Raw genomic sequence first — 27,453 nt, 5'->3', positions numbered from 1 at the left:
GAAAAGAAATTGACTAAAATATTGATGAAAAAATCAGCATCTGGAGCAGAAATTTTAAAATCTGTATTTGTATTCTATTGTCTAATTTCTTCTAAAATAAGCATTTTTTTTTCTATATGCAGCTATTGGTAAATAGGATAAATGTGTCAGTTTTAATCACTGGAATCTAGAAAGTATGCTAGACATATATTTAGAATAAAGATTTATATTAAGTGGATATTATAATAATCCTCTCATACAAAGATATTTATTGGACAACAAAATTACAGGGTTACTTAATTCTTCTTCGTCTCCTCTTCCTCCTTCTTCTCTTTCTCCTCCCCTTCCTCCTCCTCCAGATTCTTCGTCTCCTTTTTCTTCTGTCGTTTTTTCCTCCTTCTCTCCTTCTTCTCCTTCTCTCCTTCACTAAATAACTGAAATAAAATTTAGACCAAATTCTGTTATCTTCTTTCTCCAACTATGAAATTATTTAAAAATAAGGTTTGGAGACTCTTTTGGGAAATGGAAAGTGAATATTTACATAAAGTCACAAGTCTGGGGCGCATTATTTTCACACTTCTTCCTCTAAGGTTAAACTTCCTATTATTCAAGCATAGTGCAAACACAAGTATTTGTCACTTAGAAGGATATGTTTATATCACGTTGCCTTCTTTTCCCATATACTTAGAATAAGGATCTTAATCTTAAACATTACATAAGTAGAAGAGATTTAATTAAAAACTTGAAGAAATGTGTTACTGTTAATTGAATTCTTGCAACATTTACCTTTGCACACCAATGTTAATAAAACTCCAGTTCAAAGTGGATGGGTTTGGGGAATTGAGATAGCTATTTATTTCCCTACCTGAGATGCCAAGATAATCTTCTCAGTAAAATAAAGAACCCAATTAGGTGAGTTCTCATTTGTAGCTATTGATCAAATTTACACAAAATGCTAGGATTTCTAAGTAAAACAAATAAGAGGTTCAAAGGCCTTTAAACGAGGTTGAGAGAGTGAGAAAGGGAAATAGTTCTCTGCGTTTTAAAAGCCTTTCACCTGTGGAGCAGATAATGGACGGGCCCCTCTCCCAGCTGGGCTCCGCTCCCGCCCCTAGCCTGGCGCGCGGTCCCTTCCCCCACCCGCTGAGCCTTCCTGTTTGGTATCTCGGCATTACCAAGCTATAAATTGCCTGAGAGCTTAGAGACAATCAGGTCACCACCGCCCTCACAAGGGAAAAGCTTCTTACTTCCGAGCACAACGGTTCAGCTGGGAAGAGAGGAAGCAGGGAGAGATCTGTGCTTTAGTCGTCACTGCTCTGGTAAGGGGTCGAGAGAGATGGGGGAGGGAGGTGGCAAAAAATAAAAATAAAAAGCATCCCCAACAATGCCGCACTTGACCCAAGTCTGCAAACTTATTGGTCGCTGCAATGGAAACTCCCAGTGCACTCTCCACGGCCTGGCAGCCGCCGCTGATGGGTGGAGTCGCGTTCTCGGCCCCACCTATGGGACGGAGCTGCTTCTCCTGCATCTCGGCAACACCACACCCTTCGCGGGAAGTCTCCAGGCTTCCAGCAAAGCTCAGCTTATCCCGCCCCCGCTTCCAACACGGAACCCCAGAAGAACAGCATGATGAACCTCCAGCAGCTCGGCGGGCCACCTCCCCGCGGCTCAGTTTGAGGACACTTGTGCAGAACCCTTTCATGTCCCCACCCTGCCCAGTTTTCACAACTCCGCCGGGTTAAATGGCCAAAGACAAACTTCTGCCTCTTCTATCCCCGGTCCCAGCTTTTCAAAAATCCACAGCCGGCGAACCCACACACATCGAAACTCCTAGGTCGCTGTTGCAGTCTGGGCATGCTCAGTATCAGGGCAGGTTTTGATTGAAAGTAAAAAAAAAAAAGCTTTGTATTATGCTTGCTCTCTTTCTCCTGTGCATATGACTTGCTGAACAGGTTTTGGGGCATTCTTGAGTCTACCCAGAGGTTTTATCAGATGCCCTTGATTGTGTCTCCTTGGCATCTGTTCCCCTCTTACTTCACTCCCTCCCCCAACCCGCTTCCCAGGTCCCTGTCCGCTGTGGGGATGGAGGGACACTAACAGAACTGGGATGGGAGATGTTGGCTGAGCGGATCCACCTATTATTAGTGCGCTGGGATTGGCTTCTTGGCGCAGCGTAGCCGAGGTGGAGCCAATCAGGATGCTAGGGCTGGGAGATGATGGGCGGCCGCCTCCTCACTGGAGGGATTCCTGGAGAAGCTGCAGTGTGGGGATGCTTTAGACCGAGTACTGCCCCCAGTGTCTTTCCACCTCCTCCTGCAGCAGCGGCAGCGGCAGCAGCAGTTAGCAGCGGCAACTTGAGGCTGCACCCCGGGCAAGCCCCCAGGGTGGTGCTCAGCCGTGAGGGGGGCTCGGCGCCCCGAAGGGGTGTGTGTAGGGTGGGGGCGACCAGCTGGGACCAGCTGGTGGCCCTGGAAAACCTCCCACACACCCACACCCACACACCCCTTTTGTGTTGCAGGCTGCCCCTCCAAGAGCGGAGGCAGCGAGAGCACGCGTGTGCCTCGCGCCGGTCCACGCGGGGAGATCACCGGGGACCGAGACCGGGCACCACCTCCCGGTCCGCCCTCCAGGTAAGGAAGCGGGACTGGCGGCGCGGCCACCTCAGCAGTGCCTATCTATCTGCTCGAATCCATCCCAAAGATTTTCTTCTCAATACACTTGGGTTTTAGTGGTGGGAGTCTGAGACCTAGGGAGGGATCCCCGGGTGGCCTATTGTGAGAAATATGAGACCACATGTGCATCTCCTGGAAAAGCACTTTGCACAGCGCCCGTGATTTAGAGCTTGGAGTTGATATTGGGCATCCCCCATCTTCTTGCTTCCTCTTTCCTTCTCTTGTTCTCTCTCCTCCGTCCCCCGCCCCCAATCTCAATCTTTTCTCTCTTTCTCTTCCACACCTCCCCTCTCGCCCTCTTCCCACCCTAAGCACGCACAGGGTTTCTTTCTCCTCCTGGAGAGGATTGCCTTTCTTAGAGGAAAGAGGGGGAGTGAAGAAAGGAGAAAGATTTCTTTCTGTTGGGGAGAGGGATATGGGGGTGGGTGGGTTGGGGCGTAAACAAGATAGAATACAATCTCTGCGAAAATCAGAGCACAGAAAGCAATTAACCTGAATAAGGGGAGTAGACAAGCCGTACAGCTTGGGCTGTCAGAGAGGGGAAGCGTCAAGTTTGACTTGATTTCCTCCTTGCAAGAGACTATGTCTCTCACTTGATTCGTTCAAATGGAACAAAAATAAACCGACAATCCAACCCACTTTCAACTGCTTAATTGCTGTTGCTTTTGAGTGCCAACCATCTGACTTTTCCTGTTTCCATCTGTCCTGTGGGACTGACAATTTGGTATTGCACATCAATGTTAATATCTGAACTTTGAAAGGTTTCTTGAGTAAGAAAAAAAAAAGCACAATTAAAAATAGATTATTACTTTCTTGAGGTTTCTTGGTATGGTCTGTTGTTGGATCAAAAAATGTAAAGTTTCAAAACATTTGCAAGGAACAACAGTTTTATAGGGAGGCTTGGATTTCTACTTTGAGAAAGCTAATCTTCTAGTTAGCGTTGTGTACATGTTGATATTCACTTTCTCCAGTATTAACCCTTTGGTGAAATAAAGCAACTGTTTAACTTTTGTGTGGAAGCTACATTTGTGTATGAATTTTCACTTTATTCTACCTTTCTACTATCTATTTAAATTTTATTGTCTGGATACCAAACTTATGCCTGGCTTTATTTTCTTTTAATAGGAGGATATTTAATGGATGTAAACATGATGTTTATACAATTTCAGCACTCGCTTTAGAAGGCACATGCAGGCTCAGTTGGACAAGAATCCTCCTGTACTGGAACAAAGTTTAGAAAGTAATGCTAGAAAGATAGCCTAAATTTTAAAAATCCTGACGGGGAAAACGTTTTTGTAACGTCTTGTTAAAAGAAAGAAAAATATATCAAAACAGCAACATGCCCCTGGCTGCCTGCATAATAGGTCAAGTAAATGGTACTTGTTGGACAGAACCTTTACAGCAGCTTCAGCAGTCTCTTAATTCCATCATTGGGGATATAAGCTTTATTTTCTTAGTATTCATCAGGGACAGCGAAGCGATAGTATTGTCAGATGGAAGGAGGTATAGAGAAGTGCCTCGTTTGATGTAACAGGAAAGCATTCCAAGTGGGTCTTACCTGAACACAGAAAGATCAGCAGATGTTAGTATACAAAACACTTATTTTTATGTATAAGGGGAAATGCAGAGTCTTACTTTTTTTTTCTAGAAGTCCACTTGATATAAGAAAAGGGAATCTTCTATCCTAGCTCTGCCTGACCTTCCACACTAATTTGTATCTCAGAGAGTATTTTTTCACTATGTATCTTTAATGTATAAGTTTACACACCAACTTAGAGAAGAGCTGGATTCATTTGCCATCAGTGTAATTGTGTACTATTTCTAAACCATTTTGCGTTTGAGGCAATGATCCTCCTACCTAAGCAGAATTACCAAGTCACGAAAAAAGATTCTCTTTCTAGGGCTTTAACATTTGAATGACTTAAAAAAAAAATACTGTCTCTGTTGAAAGCTAACCCTGGTTTTTAGAGGTGCCACCTTTTGGTTACAAGGACAAAGGGACAATCACTTAATTACCTCATGTGTATGTACAACTGAATTAACAAGTTTCGACACAAAAAGATGTACAAAAAGGAAGCCAGCTGTCTTCATGTGAGAAAAATAAGATTTTGTTGTCTCATTTCTCCACTGTCTTAGGAACATGTGAAAATTTAGGCTTGGTTTGTGACATTTATTTTCATGACTCTTTACAAATGTTAATTATAGAAATAACATCTAAAAAGATGGATATGAGTAGTTTTTCACATACTTCTAAAAAATTCAATATCTATATATTGGAAATCAGAACTAATTCCAATATATTGTGAGTGGATTGTGCAGAAACCTTAATGATACATTATAGGAAATTCTTACTCTGTTATCCCACAAAATAGTCTAATGTCACAATTTCATACAGTCTTTATTTTTTTTTTCCTTTGACAGGCTTTTTTAGTAAATCTCATTCATGTTTCAGAGTAAACATGATAATTATGCCTTAAGGTATTTTTGTCATAATTGAAGACTGCTAATACATAGGGAAAATCCTAAAATACTAATTTCACAAAAAATACCACATGATTGAGAGTTGTTGCTGAGTAGTTTTGAACTTCATTTTATAATGGAGAATATTAGTTATTTCATCTGGTCAAATTATCAGATAGTTCTGATCAAGAAATATGAAAATGAATAACATTGTATTTATACGATTTGCATATTAGACTGAAAATAAAACTAAAAAATAGTATTAATTATATGCTTGTATTAATTATAGGCAAGATGAGCTAGAAGATTAATAAAATAAAATGTAGAATATGTTAGAAATCTGAAAGTTAATTTGAACTTCCCATTAGCCTAATAACACCATTAACATAATATCAGTTCATCACTTTTAATATCAGTATATTAAGTTGATTTTGAGCAAATTCCCAAAACAGTTAGAACCATCTAATCTTAAAGAATACACACTTAATGTAGACAATTATACGAGCCTGAAATATAGTTCTTATGATTTCCAGTTTATGCAACAGACAAGAAGAGCTATCACTAATTCCAAATTGAAACATAATACTTATTTTCCTAATGGTAATAATTAAGTAATTTGGGGGCAACAAGAAAGTAAAACAGTTTCATTACATAATGGAGCAAATCTTTGTCTAATATTACCAAAAACCCATACCAAACTTAGACTTTCTGTCATTGTACAGTGTAGGTATGGGTCTTGCATGCATTCTGTTGAAAATATAATATTTTTAAAAATTAAATATCTGATGTAGTTGTCCTATTTTAAAAGTTTTAAACAATTTATTTGTCATAAATATATCTGTACCAAAAGTTCAATACATGACGTGGCTGATTTTAGCTGAATTTTTTTCATTGAAGTTGACCAAAGCCATTTAAACAGAGATAAAATATATGGCAATCCGAATAATAATTTCAGTTAGAATTTAAGGATATGTGTGTGTGTGCATGTATATGTGTATATATATATGTGTGTGTGTGTGTGTGTATGCATATGTTTGTGTGTATATATATATTCCAAAATTATGTAACTTTTTCAAGAAGGATTAGAAACTCATGGACAGTAGGATATAATTTGCTGAAACTAGGGGGTATTTGTGTACAAAGTACCATTTAAAGAAAGATGACGGAGTCTTGGGAATGCTTTTAAGTCTGAGAATACTCAGAGATAATATTAATGGGAGCCTAGTTTTTTTTCTTTTAAAATGGGGTTCTATGACTTTGGGCAGAAATGATTTTTATATGTATCATGATTGAAAAACTCTCAGTACAAGATGATGCACTTCTTTATACAGGTAACAAATAAGTTGAAATCATATTTTTACATGATTAAGATATGATGGCTGATAAAACTTCTGTCTTTCTAAGGCTTTTGGCAGATGTTTCTTTCAATATTTGCATTAAGGTAAACATTCTTAATTTTTTATGTAATTGAATGGCATGATTATCATTGCATTGGGTGAGAGAATGTGGGTTGATATGTTTTCATTCAATTCCTCAAGAAATGATCAACATTTTTTCATAGTCTTTTTGTAAACTTGATTTAAATTTCTCCACTAAGTGTGTCCATTTTCTTAAACAGAAATTTAACATTTAAAAAAAAAAGAAAACCATTTTTCTTACAGCTGGTGATTTTAAGAGTGTTCTTGAGGAGCTAGTTTTATATGGACTATAAGATAAACTGTGGTAGCTGGGTATATGAACATCACTCTATTCATATGTACTAGCAATACAAAATAAACTTATTTAAAATTATAGTGCAAATGTATGCTACCTATTACAAGTAAGAGAGCATGCCATCAATTCCTGTCTATATCAATAAAATTTACTTTTGTTTTATTAAAAAAGGAAAACTTTTCTTTAAAGTGGACAATAAATATGTTGCTATGTTGTAGAAATGGTGAACACTAGAGATGCTATTTCTGCAATTTTAAATATAATATTAGAGATTCTATTGCAAAGAATCCTCCTTTTAAAATGGCATCTACATTACATTATTTTAAAAAAACAGTATTTAAGAGAGTTTCAAAAGAAATTAAAACCTACATTAAAGTAAAATAACACATTTATGGTAGTGTTAGAAATGAATTTTCTAGCATGTCTTTGACAAATGCAAAACAGATATTTTAAAGAATTATTTCTGTAATTGCTCTAATTTTTATGTTTATTTAAACCCCAAGTTCTCATTGCTGATTTCCATACTTTACTAATAAAATAAATGCAAGGTCAAAGTTTATCTTTTTTGGTTACTGCTATTCTGGAGATACAAAGGAAGCATACTGGTCACTCCTATAAATGTCTCACATATAGTATGTTTAGCATATTACTTACGCATATAAAAAGGCATTTTGTTAAAGAGGAGCTCTAGAAAATCATAAAGCAGATGAAGATAAAAAAAATGCCTTCTATTTCTTAGCTGTTTGTACAAAATGAGAGCTGGGGAATTTCCACATAGAATGGGAATGGCCTATAAACTAGTGTAAGAATTTGGTGAAACTACTTGGTTAAGATATAATTTCCAAGAGTTCATAACAGCCCTGTTGAACAACATTTCATCACAGATACTAGCTTGCAACCATGCTACGCCAATCATAAATACTGTACACAAGACATTTAGCTGAGTGCCTCAGTTAGAAATTAATTTCTGATTGAAATATCCACTTAATTAAATTCAGGTATGGTACTGAAACTTGGTAATACCTTACCTCAAAGAACCTGTTTCTGTACTTGTGAAATGTAGCTTTGTTAATAATTTTAAAGTGCTTAGAGTTCCGATATATATATATATATATATTTTGGCCAAAGGGTATTATATAAGTAAAAGCAATTGTGTCTTATTTCCTGTGATAGATAAATGCTTTCTTTTTCTTTTGAAATAATTTACTAAATCAAAGATAAAGTGCACTTATGTACTCAAATGCAAACATATTTGAAGAGTTTGAAATGTAAACATTCTTATTTTGCAATTGCTTACATGAGAAGTACAGTCTCCTGTCCTCTTCTATCATGCTTCCTGACAGCAGCCATCATTTCAGTCCCTTGGGAATAGGAAGGAAAGCAGACAAACCACCTGAAAACTCTGGTGAAAGTTCTGGTGATGTGGCCTCCAGGGAACAGCCTCTTGTTTTACTTGACGCTCATTTCCTCTGGGCCAGCCTCCTTGCATGTCACTCCATGCCTACTGTGGGTAGGAAACAGGTACTTGGATTGACTGATTGCTGCTTTGAGATTCCTTGACGTATTTTTTCATCAACATGAAGGCAAAAGGACATGAATACTCAGTCAAAACATGCAGAGCTGTACTTTCGTGAACACTTTTAAAATATGATACTGAATCTTATATAATTTTAGGATAATTTATGAAAGAGCTTTTCTTTCTTGGAATTTCTTTTGTTTACTCACAAGTGATCCAAGCAAAAGATGAGGCTGTTAAACCATGAGTCAGTATGGCATTTTTTTTAGCTTAACACCTGAGTATAAAGCTGAGAGGATTGTTTAGAAAGAGTTTCAAGTCATACTTTCAAAATCCATCTGTGTCTTGTTGATGGAGGCCTTTAAATAAGCACATGCTTCATGGTCATTATCCCAGATAACTGACAATTTGTTTTTCTACAAAATCTCTAGATATTATGAAACATCACACACAAGCTTGCTTTTGGGATGGATTATTAATAATGTATTTTTCAGATACAATTGTATGTGAGAGTTTCTGCAAGTGTAAACAAGAAGATAACATCACAGCAGCGGACAACACTCACTAAAATATCAATTTAGAATTGTCTGCTCTCTCTTTGAGAAGGAGAAAGAGCTAATTGAGTGTCTTTTTTCCCTCATGATGTGCTGGTCTCCAGTATCCCATGCCATACAAACAGTGGGTATGGTCCTTGCTTCCCTCCTATGAAATATGGAAACTGCCCACCTGCTTACTTTTGAGGGGGGGGAAAAACTTATCTAGAAAGCTTTTTAGACAAATGATTTAATGGCCTTTGAAGCAAGGACAAGTGCTATAACAGCTTATTAAGGGATAGTTGAGCTCTAGCAATCAGGTTTTGAGTTATCAAGATTATTAGAAAGAAAAGTTGACACAGTTTCTCAGGAGAAAGACAAGGAAGCAAAGCATTGAAATCTGTTTCTGACTTGGAGTGTCTGCCAGATCCTAGTTTACAAGGCTGGCTTTCTGCCTAATCCCTAGCATTTTCATCAGATTTGAAGACTGAATAAAGTGAGCCTTTGGGCATTAGAGCATATTTCTAGAGCACTGAGACCTCTTCTATAAATAGCATAACTTCACCCTTCTATTATAACCAATGTTCAGAATCCGAGGCCACACGTTTTTATATTTAAATATGTATAAACCAGATCATTCTGTGCCTGAAAGTACTAGGGTTTTACCTGTCTGTGTACAGGAAATTCTTCTGTGAAAAGCTTAGTTAACAATATGACATTACAAATAATATAACTATTTTTAGTAGTTTTATTAAATTATAATGTTAAATTTAAAAAGCCAAGCATTCACCTTGAGCTACATCTGAGCCTGAGAATTCAAAAAGTGACTTTTCAGTACAAAGCCAACATACGCTTAAATTGACAAAACTGCCCTGCTTTTAAATTGTTTTGTAAAAAAGTACTTGATATTCAAGTTTCCGATGACTTTTTTTTCTGGAGAATCTTAGATACTTTTTGAACCACTCTTAGACAACACAGAATGAATATTAATGACAGGAGAGAGCTGACTCCTTCAGGCAAAAGTGGATGAGACAAGTTCTGTTATGCCTTTGAGAATCTGTTTCATCATTTATATATTGAACACATAACAACAGTTTTATTTCTCTTGATTTCTTGACTTTTAGACCTGTATGCATTGAAGCATATTACAACTCACAGCCTGAATAGAAAAGATTTGTTCAGTTCTCTGGTTATAAGAATGATATAGGAATTCCTTTGTGTTCCCTTCCGTTCTGTGCATTTTATTCCTTTCTTGTGTATTCCCTTCCTACTCTGCCCTTCTTCCTTCTTTTCTTCATTCTTTCATATTTCCTTTCTTTTTTCATATCTTAATGAAATATTTTCCTATAGAATCACTAAATGAAGGTTTAGTACTTTTGACCGATAGTAATCTTCACCGGCTGGATTTATTTTGTTTCAACAACCAATAAATGTAATTCTTAGTTTGTATACATTTTAGGTTAGCTTCACAAAATATATATATATAGATAAATAAAGAAGCAGCCTTTTAATTTGTTTATGTAATTGGCACACTTAAATGGAATGTGTCATGATTTGAATGTTTTTAAAATTTTGCATGTAAAGGCTGGCTTGCTGATAATTTCTAAACCAGAACTGTTTGCAGAGAGACAGAATAATGTTTGAGAGTCCAAAAAACTGGCATGTACTATTTGGCATGTTTTTCTTTATTTTCTATTTGGCCATTGCAATGGTAATAAGTTATTGTTTTCATGACAGGTGTTCAGCACTGTATATTTCTTTATTTCATTGCCTTATTTGATGTTGATAACAAAGAGGTTCTCTCTCTTACAGATGCAATGAAGGAGACTCAAGTGTTGTTACTTGCCTGCAATTACACATTTAGAAAGCCTCTTATATTTTTTTTCTATTGGAACTTACTGCCTCAGCGCTTAATAAAGGGGGAAAAAGCATGTTTTGTAATTCTCTTAATATGTAAAAACTAGTTTGCCTTTGCTTATCTAACATCATTATTGAGTAGAGGATATGTAGTCTTTATTTATCCCACTGAAAAAATAAGAAAGATTTGATATGCTATCATTTCTTCTGTGACTTTAATTGCAAAACAAATTGAGTTTGTGTTGTAAAATTATTCAAGGGACTTTTTTTTGTAATCTACAAGAAAAGTCACTAAGCTTGAGTCACTAGGCTAAGTTGGCCTTTAGCAATTGCTACATCACTGTGATGTTAGATAAGTCATCTTATTTGTTTTCTTTTCTTTTTTTTTTTTTTTTTTTGAGGCGGAGTCTTGCTCTGTCGCCCAGGCTCGAGTGCAGTGGCCCGAACTAAGCTCACTGCAAGCTCCACCTCCCGGGTTCCCGCCATTCTCCTGCCTCAGCCTCCGGAGTAGCTGGGACTACAGGCGTCCGCCACCTCGCCCGGCTAGTTTTTTGCATGTTTTAGTAGAGACGGGGTTTCACCGTGTTAGCCAGGATGGTCTCGATCTCCTGACCTCGTGATCCGCCCGTCTCGGCCTCCCAAAGTGCTGGGATTACAGGCTTGAGCCACCGCGCCCGGCCTTATTTGTTTTCTTATTTGTAAACTCCATAGTTGCAAGCCACCAAGTAGGGTGCAGTGAGAAGTGATTAGAATCGTAAGTATTGCAGCTTTATCACTAGCTCTCCAAACTTACCTCTTATTATTCTCCTCATTGGTATTCATACACATCTTCTTGCTGTTCCATCACATAACATTAATGAAAGTTGTTGAATCTATTGATACTTTTTATCTTCTCTTCCAAGGTAGAATGGTTAAACATTCTGCTTTAAGTGAACATATCCAAACCACAATTATTATTCAATTCAAATGTAAAGTCTATCAGTTGGCAATTCTTTCATTAAGAAACACATTTCGGAGCAATAGCGAATAACCATACCATTGCAATGTGCATTAATATAAATGTATTTATAGCTAATCTGATTGAAGAAAACAGGAATTATAGTTGGGAAGGGCCTATAGAAAGAATACAAAATTATATGAAACATAGGATAGGTATTAATGGAGATATTTGAATGAATACAGGTAATCATATTGTTTCTTACAATATGTCAGGCACTTTTCTATGTACTTTCCATGCTTCATCCCATTTAATATTCTCAATAACTCCTTGGGATCTATACTAATTTGTTCATAATTTTAAGTGAGAAAGTTGTGGAAAAAGAATAATTGAGTAACTTAAAGAATAATTGGGTAACTTCCCAGGGTCACATTATGTGGTAAGATGTAGAATTAAACCCAAGCTACCTATTTACAGAGCCAATACTCACTCATAGGTAGTCACACAATCAATAAACTCATAAATGGCAGAAGAAGAGAATAGATGGTGGCAAAGAGGTAGAGGTAGAGGTACTCAAAAAAGAATAAATAGTGATAGGCAAAGTGATCCACTTTATAGGTTAAGTCGATATGACCATGACGGCAATAGGATAAAAGTGTGAAACTTAGAGAGCTGGATTCAGATAGCCAACTCTGGAATGGTGAACTTCAATAAGATGTTTCCCCAGGAATGAAAATGCAATAATGTTTGCAAATTGTCTAGTACCCTGTTACTATATGGTAGATTTGACCACCTTTGCTCTCTCTTTCTCTTTTTTTATTCTCAGAAATTCTTCTACTTGTAAAAATGCCACCTGACTCAAAATGCTTAAGCAAGAAAAGGGATTTTGGTGCTCATATGACCGTAAAGTTCAGAAATATTCTGACTTCAGTCATAGGTGGATATGGGGACCCACACCATGTGGTCAGAACCAAGTCTATTCTCCGTCCCACCACTGTACCACTAGTACTCAATAATTTAACAACTGGTATGATCATACCAGTGTGAAAAGTCTACCTATAAGAGTCTATCAGCTGAGTTGAATGCTATTTACTTCTAGTTATGGCCTTGCCTTACTCTCTTTGGCTTCCTCACTTTTTAATGCAGAAGGGTAGATAGTCTTTATTCACTTAATTGCAAAGATAAGAAGAAAGTCTTTTACAGAACTTGAAGAAATTTAGCTTAGTAGAACTAAGAACAGCAAATTGCAGAGCCACTTGTGTATAAATGAGAATTTCAAACCTTTATTAGTTTTGTGAGGAAGGAGGGCTTATTTCAAGGAGTTTATAAAGTTTTAACCTATATATGCTACAGATTAAACATTATCAATTTGTACAAATATATTATACATTTTTATATTTGCTATACCCTGAACTGAAGAGGAAATATTTGGGAATAATATATTTCTTCAGTAAGCATGATGATGTGCCTATTATATGTCAGGCAACATTTGGATGCTGGGGATACAGAAATAAAAATAGTACACAGGTTTCCTGCATGTAGGAACTTACCTTCTAAGGAAGAAGAGAGACCATTAAAAACAACAACAAAACATAGCTATGGTACTTATATAATAAATACTACAAAAATCATAAAATACTCTAATAAATAAAACACAGCAATACTGGGGAATGTGATTAACCAAAAGTTGAGCCTGAAAAGGAAAAGGAGCCAGCCCTATGACTATCAGGGGAAAGCACTGAGGTCAAATGAAGCAACCAGTACAGAAGCTCTACAATGGGAACTAGTTTGGTCTACTTAGGTATAAAGACGCTGGTTTCATGTGTTTGCCCTGCCTTAATATTTCAATTAAAAATAATCTGCAAACATTATTAAGAAATTTTCAAAACCATATAATCATGTATAATCTCACCATGCTTTAAATATATGCTGTCTCATTTCTGTGTATATATTTCCCGTCTGTGTTCATATGCTTACATTTTTTATGGCAACAATCACAGAATATACACTGTTTTTACTCTGACTTTTAAAATGTGTTCTCAGGTGTCTTGTAGACATATATTTTTATCTTCCAGTTTTATCTTCAGAAGAGCAACTGCTTTTCTTTTATTCTGTATATTCCTTAGACACTTTCTGCATGTCTTTTGTTTCTTAAATCTTAATAAGTTTTTCCCTTTCCCCTCACTTCTAAAGAAGTTAAATACATGGCCTAACTCCAGTTTTATTGTTCCCGTAAATTTAAGTCAACACTTTAACTTTTTATCACATTCATGACATTTTTCAATGCGATTTCCTTTTAAGTGTATTTTTGATTATATCCTACAAAACTCTAATTTAGATTTTGAAACAAAAGTAAATAAACACTGAAAACATAATGAAACAAATCATTTTGTGTCGATTATCACTTAGACAACACAGGTCTTGTAGCATTAACCGGAAATTATTTTTCCTCTATCTAGTCTCATATCCTGGTTTCAAGAACTCAATAACCAAAGTCTACTTAAGTCGCTATATGATAGTAAACCAGTTGCTTACAAAGGCATATTAACTTTTGTGAGACTGCAACACTACTCAATCTGCTACACAGTAATGAAGTAATAATTAAAGCATCAATCTTAAATGTCCCTCTTTTTTTTCTCCTAATGCTCTCTATAGACATTATATTCTGATAATAACATGTTTTGCAAATGGAGGTTTTTTTTTTTTTTTTGCCAAGCTACTGTGCTCCATTAGGCTCCTTTGTATCCTAAATATTTTATGTTATACTATATATATGTGTATGTATATATATGTGTATATATATACACACATATGCATATATATACACACACATGTATATATAGTATATTTTGATTTTTTAGCTGCACCTGGCTCCTCTACTAAATGCAAGTTTTTCTGAATTTTGCAATGACATTTTTATCATCTCTGACTCTTCAGTACCTGAAAGATATTAGGGAGTGAATATTTTATAGAATATTTATCAAATGAGTGTATTAGTCTGTTCTCAGGCTGCTAATAAAGACATACCCGAGACTGGGCAACTTATAAAGGAAAGAGGTTTAATGGATTCACAGTTCCACATGGGTGGGGAGGCCTCACAATCATGGCAGAAGATGAAAGAAGAGCAAAGGGATGTCTTATGTGGTGGCAGGCAAAGAGAGAACATGTATAGGGGAACTCCCCTTTATAAAACCATCAGATCTCGTGAGATTTACTATCATGAGAGCAGCATGGGAAAAACCTTCCCCCATGATTCTGTTAACTCCCACTGGGTCCCTCCCACAACATGTGGAAATTATGGGAGCTACAATTCAAGATGAGATCTGGGTAGGGACACAGCTAACCCATATCAATGAGTAAATCCACTAACTCTGTATTTTCTAACATTTTTAACTGGCATCCAGATTTAGTATATATGTACACACACTATTAGCAAAAGTTCTATGAAATATTACTTGTTATGCTTTCTGATACTTTTCAATTATCCTTTTCTGTTTCACTTAAAAAGCACTAGTGATGATCAACTAAGTTTATATTACAATTTAACAATGTATAACAGCCTGTAGTTTTTTTGTTGTTGCTGTTGCTGTTTTTTTGTTTGTTTTTTGTTTTTGCTTTTTGATTCTGGCTCTGTCATTTAGGTTGGAGTGTGAGCACATGATCCTCCCAACTCAGCCTCCTGAGTAACTGGGACTACACGTGCATAACATCATGCCTGGCTAATTTTTGTATTTTTTGTAGAGACAGGGTATCACTATGTTGCCCAGGCTGGTCCTAAACTCCTGGGTTGAAGAGATCTCCCTGATTTAGCCTCTCAAGGTGCTAGGATTATAGGCATGAGCCACCACACCTGGCCTCAAAATTATAATCTTCTTGCTATATTCACATACAGGTAAATTTTGTGTGAATTTAGAATGCATTATTTTTAAGTCCACAATGAATCTAGCACCAGTGCTGTGCTGTTATTGGCCACTCTTAAGCAGATTCATGTCAGTTGACTACCTTCTAAGAGGTTCAGCTAATAGCTCTTAAGCTTCTTTTTGGTTGTCATGGGGTTGATATATTGCACTCTCTTTTTTTTTTTTTTTTTTTTTTTGGTTGTGTATAAACTTTCTCATAGATCAGAAGAGGATACACGAAAGGAATAAGGGATTACTCCTTTTCCTTTAAAATAGTGAGTGGAGAACTAGTCTATGGAAAAAATGGACAATGGAGATTGAGCATAGGTATTTAGAGTTTTGTATTCAAATTAAGAAACAAACAAATAACATAAAATCTGTCAATCCATCACCAAGTTCATAATGTGGAAATTTTACTAAATGATTTCCCTGACACCTTTCAGTGCTAACACGTGAAGGTCTGTAATTGACTATGGCATTTTGCTGCAAGAAAATTAGACATATGAGTAGCCCAGCACATAAAGCCTTTGGCTTCCCTTCTAACATTTGAGTACTCTCATAGTGGTGAATAAGGTTGAAGATTGTATCCGTCATTCATTAATCTACTCAAAAATAGTTAAAGAATACAAACAAACTCCAAGACATAGCCACCCATGGAAGAATTGAGTACCATCTAGTTAAGAGTGAAACCATAAGCAAGTAATGATTCGCTCACATGTGAGCTGTGAAATAGCATAGTGTAGGATATTCTGTGGTAGCAAACAATACAAAAGCCTCAAGAACTTCAGCACAAAAGCTTTATTCCTTGCACATACCACATAGCCATTGTGGATCAGAGTGTTTGGTGAGTCCGTAGGGGAGAGTGTCCTCTGATTTACATACTCATTCAAAAATCTAGACTCTGAGAGCTCCAGAGCCCCAGTGTCTTATAAGGCTGTCATCTCAATGTAAAGTTTAAGGATTCATTGCAGTGGGGCGAAGAGCATCAGAGAGTTTCTCACCAGCAATTATCTACTTTGACCCCGTAAAAGATACATAAAATTTCTGTTCACAGTCCATTAGCCAGACCCAGTCGTGTGGCTCCTAATTACAAGGATATAGGAAGTATAACACACCCTTTCCCACTCCAGGCTTGGAAGAAGAGGATATTGGCAAGTACTTGAAGAGATAAGCTGCATCAGGAAAATGCAAAGCTTTCTGCAAACACTTGAGAGTGAATGACAGTTAGCTGAAACAGCAATGGCTTCATACAGGAAGTGATGCATAAAATATACTCTGAGCGACTTTGAGGTTATGTTAGGTATTCAGTTCATTCCTTAATGAAAGCATCTCTTTTTAAAAATCTAAGTCTCAAACAATGATATGTGTTTGGTTTAGAAGGCCAGCACTCCTGGCAAATTTGGAAGCTGAACTAAATCATTCCCACTAGGATTCCTGACACATAGTCCAACCACCTACATGGCAGACCTATTTAGATGGCTGAAAGACATCTCAAACTCACCACATTCAAACTGAACGCATCTTCATCAACATATCTAGTCCTTCCCTAGTGTCTTCAATCTTAGTGAATGATTGCACCATTCATCTAATTTTGTTATCTAGAAACCTGGGAGTTATATTTGTTTCATATATCTCTCATTTTTAATCTCAAATTCAGAATAAATAAATCTTGATAAAATTTTTAACTCATAAATATCTTTTGAATATGTTTACTCTTTTCTATCTTCATTGCAGCACCATAATTCAAATCAACTTGCCTTCTGAAATCTATTATCCTTAACTTGACTTTCAAGTCCATGCGTTATCTGGCCCTACCTATTCACCAGCCACATTTATCATATTCCAGATTTTTTTTTTCTGCCTCAGTATCTTAACACATGCTGATTATGATGTTGGAGTGCTTTCTTTTCTCTTTTATCTGGTTAAATTCTATGCAGCCTTCAGATCTCAACATAGGTATCAGTTATTCAGGCAAGACATTTTTGACTCCCAGAATCACTCAGAACTTTGCATTGTACCTCCTCATAGTGACCTGTATTTTCCCTTTACAGAATTTATCAATTTATGATTATATATTTATTTGGGTGGTTATTTGATTAGTAACTTCTTCCCCAACCAGATTTGGAGTTTCAACAAAACAGGCATGATCTGTTTTCCTCATCTGTGTGGACCAGAGCCTCACAGATAGTAATTAGTCATTATATTACATTCCTGCTTCAGATCCTTTGTTCTTCCCCTTCCTACTGGCTGGAATGCACTTCCTCTGTATTCTCTTTTGATTACTTCTTCAAACCTTTTGTGTTTTTACTCAATTTTTGTGTGGTCTTTCCTGCTCAGTATTGCTGTACACTTATATCTCCTCCCTCTTCCCCAACAACTTTCTTCTTAGCACTTATCACTCTTTGAATACAGTTTTTAAATAAATAAATTTATTTATTTATTGCCTCCCTGTGATCATTAGAATGTAAATTCTATGGTAACAAAGATTTTTGTATTTTTTACTTCCTGTTCTCCCTATGCCTAAAACAATACATATTTGTTGTTCCATGAATATTTGTTGAGTCAATGAATAAATGAACTGTAAATTGTCTCTCCATGAATTAGAATAGCTCTATGCATCTCATCCAATGAAAAGATATTAATTTACCAATCTTAACAATTTCCAAAGAGATGACAAGCTTATACCTTTAAAGTGCATATAGGAAATATTTTTTTGTAGACTGTTACAATTTACAATAAGAAGGCCAAAATGACTAATTTGTCTATTATATCATACTTGGAAGCTTAAACTTTCTAGTGAAAGGGTTATATTTATTATAAAAATAATTTTCAGCTTAGCTATTTTCTGACTGTCATCATCCAATCAACTTCATCCTACTGAATTTTCCTCCTAACTATTGCTCATTTTTTCCTCTAATCTCACATTAATTATTGTAAGAAAAAAACAAACTTTTTCCAATGGTTTTGCTACCTTACAGTCCTGCTTTCTTCCAACTCATGTTCCTCACTGTCACCTAAGTAACTGAACACAAATCTGATCAGATTATTCTTCTTGTTGACATACTCATGCAGCTTCCTCAAAATTAGAAAACAAAAGGAAGTGCCTCTCATTCCTATATGCCCATTATAATTGACTTTGCTTGGCTCGTCACAGTATTTGTCACCCCCAAATACTTCCCTCCTGTCCCTCTCCACGAACAACTTCCATCCCTAACTACATCCATTTTATATGGCTCCCTTCATTTCTAATTTATTTTTTATGTCTGTTTCTCAAAGAAATTTTTCCCAACCTGTCTCTATAGTTCAAAGCTTATGTGATACTCTCAGCATATTTCCAGCATTACATTTGTCATGTTGTTGTAGGATTATTGTTCATATAGCCACTCCCTGTTGGCTTTGAACTAACTAGGTTTAAAGATTGTGTCTTATTCTTTATATTCCCATTTACTGGAGGAATGTCTGGCACATAACATACATTATCAAACCTTGTTGAACAAAAAGAGAATTAGTATATTTAGCCTTGATGGGGAGAAACTTCTAAAATATGCACAAAACTCCGGCATTTTCTAACTGTGTTTGTAAAGATAAACTTGATTATATCACTAACCATTTATGCTTTGGGGAGAGTAAGCTTCATGTAGTCTAGGGAAACCAAGTAACCTTAACTTGGTAATTTGCCTTTCTAAAGAAGAGAAGAGGAGAGGAGAGGAGGAAAGGACAGAGGAAGGGAAAAGATAGGAAAAAAAAGAGGAGATAAAAGAAGAAGAGTATCAGCTGTCTTTGAGAAGCTGATTCTAGGGCTCATCTTTGACAAGAGAAATGTTAAGATGATTTTTTTTTTTTTTTTTTTTTTTTGCTTGCTAAACTTGACACATCCCTCAGGCATCAGCTTAAATCAGAGAGTATATTTCTAATCTCTCAATGACAATTTTGTTTCCCATTATATTTCCCATAGCACCCTGTATTTTTTATAGCACTTGCACAATTTGAAATTATATATTTATTTATTAGACTATTTATTAAATGCCATGAGAAGCCACTAAGAACATAAACCACAAGAGGACGAGGGCCATGTATGCTCTATGGAAGCGGCCACAATGCCAGTTACACGCAACACCTGACACATAATAGATGCTCAAAGAAGTTTGCTGAATGAATGGGGAGATGATAAGATGCATAGGAGATTGACTGAACTTTAAATAGATGCTTTCTTTATCCCCTAATCTTTAAAGAAGTATGAAGTTTTCTATATTGGGGAGGAAACAGAAAATAATATTGTAGCTTGGTATATCTGAGGGAGGATGAGCAGGCTTGGTTAAAATAGAAAGCTGAGCTTTCCACAGTGATTGGATCCAATCTGAATACAAATTTAATCACCCTATGAATGTATCTACTATCATTAGACCCTAAAATTGTAAATTCAGCAATGTAATATGGCTGACTTTAAAAATAAATTTTTATTATTTATATCTGAGAGTAAATATTCAGTTTTTTCATATTATAGTAGGATGAATAAGTTGCTTACCAAAATTCCTCCAGAACTGCCGAGAATTGGCAAACTCTGTGTGGTAGAGAGATTTGAACAAATAATTGCAACAAAATGAAAATATTTTGGTAAACCCTAAGTAGACATTAAGTTTGAAAATACTGAAAACTGGCCGGGCGCGGTGGCTCAAGCCTGTAATCCCAGCACTTTGGGAGGCCGAGACGGGCGGATCACGAGGTCAGGAGATCGAGACCATCCTGGCTAACACGGTGAAACCCCGTCTCTACTAAAAAAATACAAAAAACTAGCCGGGCGAGGTGGCGGGCGCCTGTAGTCCCAGCTACTAGGGAGGCTGAGGCAGGAAAATGGCGTAAACCCGGGAGGCGGAGCTTGCAGTGAGCTGAGATCCGGTCACTGCACAGCCTGGGTGACAGAGCAAGACTCCGTCTCAAAAAAAAAAAAAAAAAAAAAAAAAAAATACTGAAAACTTAACTGATTTTAAAGAAGAAATATATTTATGAATTCACATCTCATATGTGAGGGTACTGATGAGACTAAATGTAGTTGATGGAAATCTGAAGTGGGATGTAGAGAAGTCCTTTAAATGTATATTGCTAAAATTTTAACCTTCAGTTTTTATCCAATTATTTTGATAACGTGTTTTCTCCGAATCATGGCATCACAGATTTTTTTTTCTTGTTTGCTTCTTTTCTTTGTAATGGGAACAGTCTGTGATCTTACATCCTCTGGGTGTGAAAACACATTTTCAGAAACTAAAAAAGTGCAGTGAAAAATCTTCTAGCTAAAGATAAAATAGAGATTGTTACTGAAATACAAGGTCATATGATTTTTTACAAAAATCTCTTATTACTTGATTACCCAGTTGAGAATAACTATGTCAAAAAATCTCTGAATTATATGTGTGTGTTTCTGTAATTTCTTTGAATAACAATACATTAAATTATGATGTTATAACAGTGAACAATTAATGTTTGTTGCCACAGTGCAAAAAATAAGATGAATTAAGGGCTCTGTGATTGCAGGAACCATTTCTATATTGTTTGCAATTTTTTCCCCAGTGTCGACCTAGCAATACATGGCACATACTAAGCAGTACTTAAAAATCTTCGGTGGATATCGTTGAAGTATCATCTTTGATTTTTTTCATTCGTTTCTCACTCACTTATATATTTCTTTTGAATAAGTGTAATAATTTAATGTATGATTTTGGTAATAATTCTTCATGAACTGAAACTAGATGTAGTCATCTTTTCTTCCAAGATGAAATATGACTTTCTTTCTTTTCTCAGTCTTTGCTTCCCTAGATTAAATCAACAGGTAGCTCACTGTTAAGTTTCAAATAAAATATGGTAATTTAAGTGCTCATTTTGTCATAGACAATTAAGAGTGAAGAGATGATATATAATAATATATGCCAATTCCTCTTTAATGGGACCAACTAATGCTTTGGATTATTTGACTCAATGTTACCTATCTCTGAAACAGATAATCATTCTTGACTTTCTCTTTTCCCTTTCACTTTCTCTCCACCTTTTCTTCTTGCTCTATTTTTAACCATTTCTTCAATTATATTATAAATCTCTATGGCATCCAAAGTGCCGAGGGGTTCTGTCACTGAAAAGTTATTCCTTCTGTAAAGATGTTCAATATATACTTTAATACTATAAGAGAAACATTTTAAAAGAAATATTTTAGCTTGTTCTTTAAATAAAAAATTATTCCATAATATTATTTAAAATACTCAAATAATCTAATAATATATAAATGGAAAAATTAGTCTTTTTTCAGATACTGTTTTCTTTCAGTCAGCCACTGTTACCAACCTCTTATATTCTCTAACAGAAATATTTAAAGCCCCCAACAGAAATATTGCATTTGCAAACATCACATTTAAAATCAACATTCCATGATATACACAATGGTCTATACATTTTCAGTTAGATTATTTCATTTATGTTGGATTACATTTTACTTTATATAATCTACAGTCATTTTAAATGTATAGTTATATATTTTATATATTAGGAATAGTTATATCTACTGCTTTTGGTTAATGCAGCATTAAGTAATTGTGTGAAACATTAAATTGAAGTGATTTTTTACTTTAAGCTAATTCAGTTTGATAATTTAGTTTTTTTCTAGTAAAATTTGTGATGATAGTAGCAATGCACATAAGGTGTATTAAAGGGTTTTATAGATTTGATCGCATTTAAAGATTTTTATAAATGTTCCACTTTTTTCATACTGCAAAGTATCCTTGCGTTAACATATTTTATAATATCTTGTTTGTTTAATATTTTCATTAATAATTGATTCTCTATATCATAATCTTATAATATTTTAATGTTTGCATTTCTATATACATTCAGACATTATGAATACAATTTTATAATTATATTTAATATATCTTTGGTCTGGGGCTGCAATTGTTGAGCTTAAGAATATTAAAGCTTTTCAAAATGTAAACTTGTTAAGAATAAGCTTGCATATGTTAGCTACATGTAAAATATTTTACAACAAAAAGAAACAATATGGAATATGTCTGAAGAAATATGAAGTTTTAAAAGTGTTTATAAAATTTGGCAAATTTAATAATAGTAGTTTATATGTATAGAGTTTTCATTACATATCAGGTATTATTTTAACTGTTTTTGTATATTGTTTATTTAAAACTTTCTTCAAAACCTCTCTGAAGTTTCAACTATTATCGTGCTTATTTTGGAAATAAGAAAATTGAGGCACAGAGAAATGATACTATTTGCTTTCAGATCAAAGCTGTTAAATGTTAGGGGATTTGGATTTCAATTCACTAGGAGGATCTAGATAATATTTTACTTCATTAATTCAAAAATCTCTGAGCATTAGTTCAAAAATTTTCAGTTTTCAGTATCAATAAGTTATTCATCCTCAAATAACTTACCTTTCAGTGAGGGCAGAAAAATAAGTGGAGAAAGGAAGGCAGGCAGGAAGGGAAGAGTGAGGAGAAAGGGGGAAGGAGGAAGGGAAGGAGGGAGGGAGGGAGGGAAGGAGGAAGGGAGAGAGAAAGGAAGGGAAGGAGGGAGGGAGAGGGAGGAAGGGGACAGGTGCTATTAATAAGCTTTATCTTCATGAATGCTATCAAAAAATAAAAACAAAAAACAAGGAAAGAGAGTAGAGAGTGCCAAGTTGGGAATATGAAGGCAGAATACATTTTTAAATAAGATTGTCATTGAAAGTCACATTTCAGCACAGATCTGGAAGCGGTGAGGAATTAGTCTAGGGTTAGAGATCAGGCCATGTCTGGTGATTTCAAAGAAAGCAAGGTGTCCACGTGGGCCAAGTGGTGTGGGCTGAGGAAGCACTAAAAGCTTTTTTCTGAGAGGGAACACAGGGCCAGATGGTGTAAGGCCCTGGGGCGACTTTGGTTTTTATTTGGAATGAGAGGGGAAACCAGTAAAAGATTTTGAGCATGTGAGTAGCACATCCAACTTCGATATTTTTAAGGATCATTTAGAATAAAATATTCTTGCTAGAATAGACTGATTGGGGCCAAGGGTGGAAACAAGAGGGGAATTTGGACTTTGTTGGTTTATGATGGAAGCAAAATGCATATCTAATCTATGTATTTCCTAGATTTTGTGGTTTCTAAGTACATTAAGATAGCAGTGGAAAGCTCATAAATACATTCCAATAAAATTTTTATAAGAAATGAAGTTTAACTTCCCTCATACATGGTAGAGCTTATCATAATACCATTTTTTAACATGTTATACATACTTCCTCAGCCACTTTGCTAGCTAATTTATTATCCTGGGGCAAGTAAATAAAAGTTGGTCTAACTTCAAGGCATCTAGGAAAATAGCCGAAAAATATCTTTTTATTTTTTTCTATGATTGAAAGAAATGTGAATGCACTCACAAACGTCAGAATGAGAAGCATTAAGGATTCATGAATATAGAGCGAGTGCAATTGGTTCTAAAAGCTGTCCTCCACAAAATTCCTGGATTGGTATTACTTTTCAAGTAAGTTGTTTTGAGACAAAATGAGTTTTCTTTCCAATATTTACATTTAACTTCATTTTAAACAAAACAGATTGATACCAGTATTCACAATGATACCTACTATGCTGAAGGCTGATTTTGACAGTTGTAAGATAATATATGCAGTTCTTTGAAATTAATCATCACCTAAATGTTGCTTATTATAGTCAAATGCATAGCAACAAATTTAGAATTAAAAGATGTTTGTAACCATATGCCTGTGGTGATCTGTATTTTAATCAGTACATACTCCTGATGTTTTTAGTACACAGTCAGCAAGTATTTACTTATTGCCTGCTCTGAGATGAACATTCAGCCACATTTGAATATTTTTTTAAAAATTTGGGTTGTTTTCAGGGAGAATATAATATAAACAGCTGAGAAAGACCCACAAAATGCTTTTGGATAAAAGTGCATGATCGTGTGTTATTTATTGCTCAAATAAAGACAATGGGTACTTAAATAAAAGCCATGAGAAATAAGCCGATACAAGCTATATGGGGTTAAGTCATTCAACACATTTTCATGATCTATATTTAGGCATGAGATTAGACTGGAAGCCCCACCAGTGAGTTTCGAATAGAGTGCCAGTTTATGTATGAAGTTTTAGGAGGAATATTTTTCTTTGGGATTAAGGAAATAATGGTATCCTATGATACTTTCACTTTCTAGCTTTTACAGTAGTCCCCGTTACCCACGATTTCACTTTCTGTGGTTTCCGTTACCCATGGCCAACCATGGTCTGAAAATATTAAATGGAAAAATTCCAGAAATAAACTATTCATACATTTTAAAATGCATGTTGCTCTGAGTAGCATGATGAAATCTCACGCCATCCTACTCCATCCTGCCCAGGACATGAATCATCTCTCAGTCCAGTATCTAGATGCTGTCTGTTATCCACCCATTAGTCACATAGTAGTCCTGGCAGTTGTCACATCGGCTGTTGGTATCACAGTGTTTGTGTTCAAGTAACCCTTATTTTACTTAATAATGGCCCAAATACACACGAGTGTGGATGTTGGCAATTCGGATATGCCAAAAGGAAGCCATAAAGTACTTCTTTTAAATGACAAGGTGAAAGTTCTTGACTTAGTAAGGAAAGAAAAAAGAATCATATGCTGAGATCATTAAGAGCTATGACAAGAATAAATCTATTCATGAAATTGTGAAGAAGGAAAAATAAATCCACGCATGGTACACATAATTATTGGTACTAGCCGTGGTTTCAGGAATACTAGGGGAGCTGGAACCTATCCCCCACGGATAAGGGAGGATTTCTGTAATGTAATTGTTTTTGCATATTATCTTCCCTATTAGAACAAGAGCTCCTCATAAGTAAAGAGGATATCTCAATCAATCATCTTTATATCCAAAATTATTTCTCATAAAGCTAATATTCAGTAAATATTTATTGATTGAAGTAGGTCATGAAATACTAAAATATAATTTCAATATCTAGCCCTTTCTTTAGGAGAAATTGATTATTAGTACTTGTTTTAAAAACCTGATTGTATTTCTTAAATATAATAGTCTTGACTTATTGAAGACAGGTTTACATTATTAGGATTTAAATAATTAAAACAAACTAACTGAATTTTATTCCTAAAGAGGACTGCTCAAGTTCGTACCCAAAAATCTGTGATAGACAATTTAAGCGATTTTCAAGTTATAATTAGTAGTTGAACTCATTACATGAGAAAATTAAGATGTTGTGTCATTGGCAGTAGTAATAAGAAATATAAATTTGTACAATCACAGATATTAAAATATTTTTAAATCCTTTCTTAAGAAATTGATAGTATATTTTTCAATGTCTATGATTTTGGAGGACGAGTTATTGCAGGTATTGGCTTTGTTTGCAGAAGATTACACATATAATTGTATAAAGTTAGTGTAAATAGATTGCTGATATTTCAATTCTTAGACCTCATCTTCCTTTCCTCTCCTGGAAATCCTTGTGTACAATTACCCTGGTAAATGGATGGACCCATTTCAATACTTTAGGTTAATTTCATTTTAAAGAAAAATAGATCGACATCAACATCCCCAGTGATACCACTTTGCTGAAGGATGATTTTGAAAGTTGTAAGATATTTTATGCAATCATTTAAAATTAATCATCACCTAAATGTTCCTTATTGTAGTCAAATGCATAGCAACATATTTAGAATTAAAAAGATGCTTAGCACAGTGCTGGACACTTAGAAATGTCCAATAAATATTTCTATGATAGTTATTATCATCTTTTCTAATCTTGTTGGAGTTGTTCACTTTTAGGAGTGCTTCAAAGATCACTTCTTTCAGTCACCTTCTGAACTTCTCTTTACTTTTTATAGTTCAGCACACCACTACCTGCTGATTGGTTAATATCTTTGGTAGCTTCTGAGTCATGGTTCATCAGGAAACCAAGGGTGCGATTTGCATTCCAGCAAATCCTCCTCCTTCCTCCTGCTCACTGTCACTTCTATTTTTACTTTGGAGCACAAGGTTCTTTAAGGCATCTTGTATTCTGAGGCTTCCTGCATTTACAAATTTACTACCTGCTTTATAAGAAATGTATACTTGGTGACAAATCTTTACTAGAAAAAGACAGTTGTAATTAGACTGATACCTAAGACCAAAGCTTTTCTTTGCTCTGAAACCCATATTATTTCCCTTTTTTAGACTATTATCAATTTTTATCCCAGTTCCTTCAGAGCTCCTGGTTAATTTTTTAAAGAAAAAATCAAAACTTATTTGAGAAACTTATAGTTAATGCATTGACAAACATGTATTGAATTCCTACTTTATCCAGAAATGTTTGTTAAGAACTAGTTCAGGATTTCTTATCCTGGCATCTGTGTTTCTTCAAGGGTTTCAGAATATTTTCCCTGAAATTATATACAAAATATGGTGTATATATTTGCCTATACATTTTTCTGGGGAATGAGCTTATAGTTCCAATCACATTGCCAAAGGGTTGAGACTCCAAAGAAGTTGAGATTCACTCACTACACTGGCAGAAATACAAAAAGCACATTTCATTGGTTGAGGAACTTGTAATATAAGTGAAGCTGACACCATAAATGGTAGTATAAAAATAAAGTTGAAGTGCCCTACAATAGGTAAAAAGAGAAGAATCACTTAATAATCATTTTGGAAAGGAAGAACTGAGACTTTGGATTTAGAAATGTTATTTATGAAAGTTTTATGGGACTCCTATCCTGGATGGGAAAGAGCATGAGCAAAGCCTTGGAATTAGTATTGATGAGAGTGCATGGGAACATAACAAAGAGCCCATGTCTTGAGTAATATTGATTTATAAAGAAAGAAAAGCTATTGCACATGTGAGATATTGATAATTCCCATGGCTTAAAAT

At 35.3% G+C, this 27,453-nt stretch overlaps 1 protein-coding gene across 5 annotated transcripts in view; it reads left to right on the top strand.

Moving 5' to 3' along the window:
* The first annotated feature begins 1,180 nt into the window (after positions 1–1,180).
* Positions 1,181–27,453, top strand: part of SYT1 (synaptotagmin 1) — a 605,736-nt gene continuing 579,463 nt past the window's right edge. For 4 of the 5 annotated variants that reach the window (XM_033221179.1, XM_033221177.1, XM_033221178.1 and 1 more), the window contains exon 1: positions 2,175–2,609. The gene's annotated coding sequence lies outside the window, so the exon portion shown is untranslated. Of the gene's footprint in view, positions 1,299–2,174; positions 2,610–27,453 lie in introns of those variants that run through there. The other variant, XM_033221176.1, reaches the window with a different exon arrangement.

The sequence above is a fragment of the Trachypithecus francoisi genome, unplaced genomic scaffold (genome assembly GCF_009764315.1).
Source record: "Trachypithecus francoisi isolate TF-2019V2 unplaced genomic scaffold, Tfra_2.0 Lachesis_group11, whole genome shotgun sequence".
NCBI classification, from domain to species: domain Eukaryota; kingdom Metazoa; phylum Chordata; class Mammalia; order Primates; family Cercopithecidae; genus Trachypithecus; species Trachypithecus francoisi.
This window is presented reverse-complemented; position numbering and strand designations above follow the sequence as displayed.